Below are 7,613 nucleotides of genomic sequence, written 5' to 3'. Positions count from 1 at the left end.
ATCAACAACCAGTAGTCGATTTTCGACATATTCTAGCAGCCGATTATCGGCATGTTCCAACAGTTGATTATCGGCAAGTACCGATAGTCGATTATCGGTAGACACCAACATTCGATTATCGACTGATTCCAATAATCGCTGATTATCGGTAAGTTTTAGCATTAGATTATCGGCAAGTTTCAGCAGCCGATTATCGGCATGTTCCAACAGTCGATTATCGGCAAGTACCGATAGTCGATTATCGGCAGACGTCTACAGTCGCTGATTATCGGCACGTTTCAACATCAGATTATCAGAAGTTTCAACAGCTAATTATCAGCAAGAAAGTTGGCCAGAATTTAAGCAGAGGATGAAAACACTAATGGCTCAAATACAGGAGGAGCCAACAGTCATTGATTATCAGCAAGTTTCAGTATCAGAATATCGGCAAGTTTCAACAGCCGATTATTGGCAGACGCCAGCAACCGATTATCGGTAAATGGTAAATCAGCATGTCATCCCCGTGATACCCCTCGATTCTAGAGCCACAGGTGATCAAGTCCGAGCACAGATCCGAGGGATACCAGCTGTGAATATGTAAACAAGTAAGAATAAAAACTGATTTAAGAATAAAATAATAATTTGCTGAAAGAAATCTAAAATGAAAATCCTCAAACCTTAAAGAATAAATTAATATAATTAAAATCCGTACAACTTGGGAATCCACCTAGTGGACCCCTAATCCTAAATTCTTAAATAAATTTACAGAATAAAAAATCCAAAACCAAAATAGAAAGGAAGTCCTATGTAAGCGGAAGAGTGAGTGTCTGTATCTGTATCAACACGATCAAGCTCTAAGCCTGGTACTGACAAACACCTGAAAAATAAGAGTGGGTCAGGCCTACATGCAAGTTCCATACTACTACAATCCATGCATAAACCCGATAGGCAGATACATCCTAGATAGCTCGGCAATAGCTAAAATAGTCCATTGAGATATAGATACACACTATAGGACACTCACTAGTCCAATAAGCCTGTCTCAGCTTGAGTAGAGATACCATGTAAATCGCACATACTGTGGTCATGTGTATCTAGACTTACCAGGGAGCAACACCCGTGTCCAGTTATCCATCCTAGGCGATATACGCACTCTAACCATGGTCCTGAGACTTAAGCTCATACCATGGCACCATAATGATATGTATATAAAGTCCGTAAACTCCTAATACAAAATATCATCCATCTTTTATAGTGGTCTGATATAAGTATAACAAGCCATCCAGAAACCAAAGTAGTTATTCAATTCATAATTGATATGACACAAATATGAGTGGAACTGAACCTTTATGGTAAATTCATACCTCAATCCAGAATAGGTAGGTTATAGTGTTTGAACTAATCCATACCTAGTATGCCACTGTCCCATACCGTATCACAATCTTCAGTACTTGGGGGTAGCTGATGGCCAATCAGCAAGAAAGTTGGCTAGAATTTAAGCAAAGGATGAAAACACCAATGGCTAAAATACAGGAGAAGCCAACAGTCATTGATTATCGGCAAGTTTCAGCATCAGATTATCAGCAAGTTTCAACAGCTGATTATCAGCAAAAAAGTTGGCAAGAATTTAAGCAGAGGATGAAAACACTTATGGCTCAAATATGGGAGGAGCCAACAGTCGCTGATTACCGGCAAGTTTCAGCATCAGAATATCGGCAAGTTTCAGTAGCCGATTATCGGCAAATGCCAGCAACCGATTATCGGCAACTGGTAACTCAATATATCACCCCCGTATCACAATCTTTAGTACTCGGGGGGCAACCGATGGCCAATCAACAAGAAAGTTGGCTAGAATTTAAGGAGAGGATGAAAACACTAATGGCTCAAATACAGGAGGAGCCAACAGTCGCTAATTATCGGCAACTTTCAGCATCAGAATATTAGCAAGTTTCAGCAGCTGATTATCGGCAGACGCCAACAACCGATTATCGACAAGTGGTAAATCAGCATGTCACCCCTGTATCACAATCTTGGGTACTCGGGGAGCAGCTGATGGCCAATCAGCAAGAAAGTTAGCCAGAATTTAAATAGAGGATGAAAACACTAATGGTTCAAATATGGGAGGAGATACCTAAAGAGGAGAAGGAAAGAAAGAATTCTTCTAAGGGTACTTACTACAAAGACCCTAATTATGAAGTGTTTTTGGCTAAAGTTGATAATGAAGTGGAAGTTGATGTTGCCGAGATTAACATTAAAAAACCTTACATATGTAAATCAGCATGTCACCATGGTTGCTGCCATGAATGGACGGGTACAAATTGGCTGAAAGCAAAGCGGCCTATGTACCAGCATTCCTTGCCGATTGTGACATTTAATAATCGGCAAAAACAATCATCAGCTGAAAGAATTGTTTTAACTCGCTATCCTCAGCCTAATTTCAAGAAAAGAAGAAAAAGACAAGCCGATGTTAAATTCAAAATGGTACTTAGAGCTCGGTTGAGAAAATGGGCTAAGGCAAAATCGGCTGAAAGAAAATCGGCTAAAAAACCAGTGGCTGCCGGGGGGCATGTGATTGCAAACCCCTAACAAAAGTTAGTTGATTCATACCCTCTACTTCAGCCTGCCGATTATAGTGAGGTCATGTTTGCCGATTAATGGACTTTTGGGCATGATGCAGTCCTGCCGATTGAGCTGAATGAAAAATCCGCTGAGGAAAAATCGGCCGACGCAAAATCGGCTAAAAGAAAATCTGCTAAGAAAACTCCTTGTTGGCACAATTTCTTTCATTTAGTACAACTAATAGGCAGATCGGCTAAAATTACGTTTCATAATAATTTAATTTCTGCCGATCATGATCATAATTTGCTAGCGGAGTTGGAAAATGCATGGGGGGCAAGGCAAGTCCTTTATTGGTTTATGGGCTGGAAATATCAGCAAACTATCTAAAAATCTAGGAAGAAACCTAAATCGGCAGATTTGGCTAATATGAAATAAAGGTCATCTTTAAGGTGATTCAGAAGAAATAAAGCTTTGGAGTTCGTTGATTTGCAATCTGATTCCAAGTGACCAGCACAACTTTTGTACAAAATTTCTTTCCAATGTACTTTAAATTTCAAATATCTTATCGGCTTGGGTGGCTGACAGCCGATAAGACATTTAAAATTGGGGGGTATTGTTGACACCCTTTTTGGTAAATTTTGTGGGCAATAACTAGGAGGTGACGTGGCAGTAAGCTTGAACTGAAATGGAATATTCGGCAAATACATGGGCATTGACGCAACAATAGTTTGAATTGAAATAAGGTTATATTTTTACATGGATTCAAATTGCATACAAAAGTGGAAGACATATTTGAATTAAATACTGGATATGGATAGTATATTCAATATTTATCTTTTAGTGGATCTCAGTTACATAGTTATGGGTTATCTCTAGGATTAATGTATTTTGAATTTATAGTTAGTTATGTGATAGAGTTGTAATGTAATTAGGATGCTTGTTTACAGGTATTTGTTTTACGAATTATTCTATAAATAAACAAAGAGGCATGCTGCGATAGAGGTCCAGCACCCTCAGAATCTTTAATTTATTTGTTTATTTTCTTAAGCACTTTCCTAGAATAACATCCTTGCTATCTTTCTCTATCCCTATCTCTTTTATTCTTGTTCTATCTTTCTCCCTCTAAATCTTTCTCTCTCTCTTCTTTCTATACTATTTCTCTCCCCTTTCTATTTTCTTAATTATTACTATAAATTATTCACTGAAAAGTCCTTTTAATTAAGGCAATTAGAACTCATTAAGGAGTATACTTGTTCTCTTTCTCCTGTAATCGCCTGATAGTCAATATTCTTAAAGAGACTGCAAGTTGACAACTCACACTCGAACTATATAGTTGGTTTTGGCACGCCGTATCACATCAATTCCAAATCGGATCTAAGGAGCCGATTTTAGCGTCAACAAATAGTCAAAAGTGTAATAAAATTTAAACATACAAAAAGTTAAAATGTGAACATGTATATATATATATATATATAAAGGCATGTACTTCTGTTTGTATATATAAATAAAGTCAAAATGTGTAATAAAGGCATGTAATTCGTTAAATAGTATATAATTTATATTTCTACATTTTGCAAAACTTCAGGTTTGCAAGGGTACTCAGTGTAGATGACTTCAGCTCAAAGAACTTCAGGTTCACTTGGACTCCAAGCTAACAAATTTTGCGGAACTTTGGATTCGTTAGACTTCAGGCTAACAAGTTTTGCGAAACTTCGAGTTCGCAAAGAGTACTAAATATTCGTGAAACTTCATGCTCATGAAGAGTATATTAATATATGCAAAACTTCGGGTTTGCAAAAATCATTAAATATAAATAATTTAGTATTTAGGAGACTTAGGGCTTATTTTTCTGTAAAGAATGAACTAAAATATTATAATATAAATAAATAAATAAGTATTTGTGATACTTCAGGCTCAACAATTTTAATTATTTATAAAGTATGAACAAGAACAGTTTAATATAAATAATTATTTTTCTTTTAATATAATTGATTATTTTTCTTACCCTTTGAAGTGAGAAAGAAAAATAATATTTTCTTCTCAGCTAAATATAGAACAAATATAGAGTAAGAAGTCTAAAATACAAGAGATGAGAAAGAACGAGAAGATAGAGGAGTTTTCTATTATTTCTTCTCTTTTAGGGGACAAGGATAACCTCAAGTTGCATAGTAGTCTATTTCCTCCATTTTTGTAAGTAAAAGTACATTCCAACATTTTTATCAGGTGTATCCCAATATTTTTTCAAAATTCTTCAAGAAATCCAAGCAAGCCATTAAAACTGCTTCCAAATTCATAATATTTAACCTATGATTACAGTTAAGTCACGATAAGATCCAAAGTACATTGTTAGAGTTTTCTCAAGATATACAGAAACATCACTCAAAACATATGAAACAACGCGTAGTCATTTTTGGACCACTTATTTTAAAATGGAATAAATGACACACTATTTCGAAGGTGATTTTTACTCACTTTTAGGTGTGTAGAATCAACACAATTCATGTGCAGATTTTCACTCACTCTCTATTGTCCTTTTCCGCCATCTCTTGTTCACTTTTCATGCCCCTACACTCAATCTCCATATTTTTCTTCTTCTTAGGCCATCTGCACCAGCCTCTCCGCATTTTGGCTCTCTAAAAACGCCACCTCAGCTTTTCCAAGAGCCACATCAGTAGTTCCAAGAGCCACGTCAGCAGTTTTTGCTCTCCAGAAACATGTACTCCATCAGGCTCTCCGAATTTTCGCTCTAAAAAAAAATAATAATAATAAAAATTAATATTAATATTAATATTAATTAATTAATTAATTAATTTATTTTTTTAAGCTTTTCCTAAACGGCTATATTTGCAATGGCTATATTTGTTCAACGGCAATATTTTTCAATCGAATAATATTTTTGTAAATTATTAAAAAAACTACAATTGATATTAGAACTTGAAATAGTACATTATCCATTATGGATTAAAATAAAAAATAAAAAAAAAATAAAATAATTAAAAATAACTTAAATAATACAATATCCTAAATTGGAATAAGAAAATAAATAGGCTAAGGATTACAAAATCCTATGGGAACTTTGGGGCGGACCGTGAATTCAAAGATGCCAATATCTCATTTTGTCGTGCAATAACCCAAGCTTTCCCCGCTTCTGTTGGTGCCGAATTTGGATTTGTTAACATAAGCTCCTTCTCTTCAAGTCTCTGTTTCTCTTTAATCTCTAGCTGCCTTTGTCTTCTCTTTCTCCATTTTCCTTACCTCTCGTGCCATTTGGGCATCCTGCATTTTCTCCTGACGACTCTCAAAACGGGTGGTGATATTATTAAATTTCGAAACGAATGACGTTTGCAATTTATTCGCTGAATTAATTTTTGCTCGACGCTGCTTCGCCGCTTTTCTTCCTGCTGGTCTTTGTAATTGATATTCTTCCACACCGGGTGAATCATTTTCCCCTATGTGTGGTGATTCTTCAGTTGAAGCTCCATCTGTCGTGGCTGCATGACTTGACGGAGTAGATAGTAATGACTGCCCAACAGACTCATTTATGTCAAAGTCAAATCCACTCCTCTTCTTCGGCTCTTTTTTCTTTTTTCCTTTTCCTACTTGTTCGGCACAATGTGAATTCCATTTATTGTTATGCTTCAAGATCTCCCAACAACTTTCTAACTTAAATTGACCACCCGTTTGGCTACGAAATAGGTCTTTAGCTGCTATCATCTAAACGAAAAAAATAACAAAAAATTAAAAGCCGACTATTTAAAATATTTACGAGTTATATTTAAACAATAAATAACTCACCATATCATCACTGCTGAAGCCGCTGGGACGATTCATTTCTATGGTAGTCATGCAGTCGGAAAATTTGCTAATTTTTTGTTGGATCACCGACCAATGATTCATCAAAGCTATATCATTTCGCTCAGTTGGAGGAACACCAATATGTTGTATATATTGTTCCAGAATTCGCTCCCATAACTTCTTTTTACTTTGGTCTGCCCCCGTAATCGCATCAGAGGTAATGGACAACCACGCCCAACATAAAGCTTCATCTTCAGCCTTGGTCCAATTATTAGGTCGGGTAGACGGTTGTTTTGACAGGGGTTTTGAATTACTTGATTGTGGAACACTAGTACCACAATATTGATGAGAAGGTTGGGATGGTTGATAACAAGGTTGGGATGGTTGATGAGAAAGAAATTGAGAATCTTCTCCATGAAAATTGATATTCTCTTCGGGAAATGGCAAAAACTCATCGTTTGATGGGTTGAATTGGGTATTGTAATAATATGGATGTCGAGGATCCATGGAATCGAAATGACTCTGAAAATAATATCTAAGATTGAGAAAATAGAAGAAAAAATAAGTTGAATGGTAGATAATAGAGATGTGATGAGTGATGGTAGGAGTTGGGGTATTTATAGAGATTTTAAAAATTTTAATTTAATTTTTTTTTTTAATAAAGTTATAAAATTTGAATTTTTAAACTTTTTTTTTAAAATTATAGCCGTTAAGGCACTGTTTGGTACAGTAGAAATAGTGCCTTAACGGCCAAATATACTATTTGGCCTACTCATTTAAAATTTAACGCAAAAAAATTTAAAAAAAACCAAATTTTAAGGGAAAAAAGGTAAAATTTGAATTTTTAAACCTTTTTTTAAAATTATAGCCGTTAAGGCACAGTTTGGTACTGTAGAAATAGTGTCTTAATGGCCAAATACACTATTTGGCCTACAAATTTAAAATTTAAAGCAAAAAATTTAAAAAAAAAACAAATTTTAACGGCATAAATAAAAAAAAAAAGTTTTTTTAATATATTTTTGGCCCAATTTTTTTTTTTTTTTTTTTTTTTTGAGCAAACAATGCCTAAACAATATGTTTTTTATTTAATGAATTTAATTTTATTTTTTTCCCAAAAAAAAAAGCTCTAAATAAACTATTTTAAGATTTTTAAAAAAAAAAAAATCTGCCAAGGCACTGTTTGAAAACTGCCTTGCATTTGGACAAAAAAAGGCAGCCCAAAGGGTGCTGTTTCAAACCAGAAGAAACAAAAAAATAATTATCACGATCGCGGACCGGTT

The sequence above is a fragment of the Cornus florida genome, unplaced genomic scaffold (assembly GCF_030987335.1).
Source record: "Cornus florida cultivar Cherokee Brave unplaced genomic scaffold, ASM3098733v1 CherokeeBrave_3.0.0_Hap2_Chr05, whole genome shotgun sequence".
Lineage (NCBI taxonomy): Eukaryota > Viridiplantae > Streptophyta > Magnoliopsida > Cornales > Cornaceae > Cornus > Cornus florida.
This window is presented reverse-complemented; position numbering follows the sequence as displayed.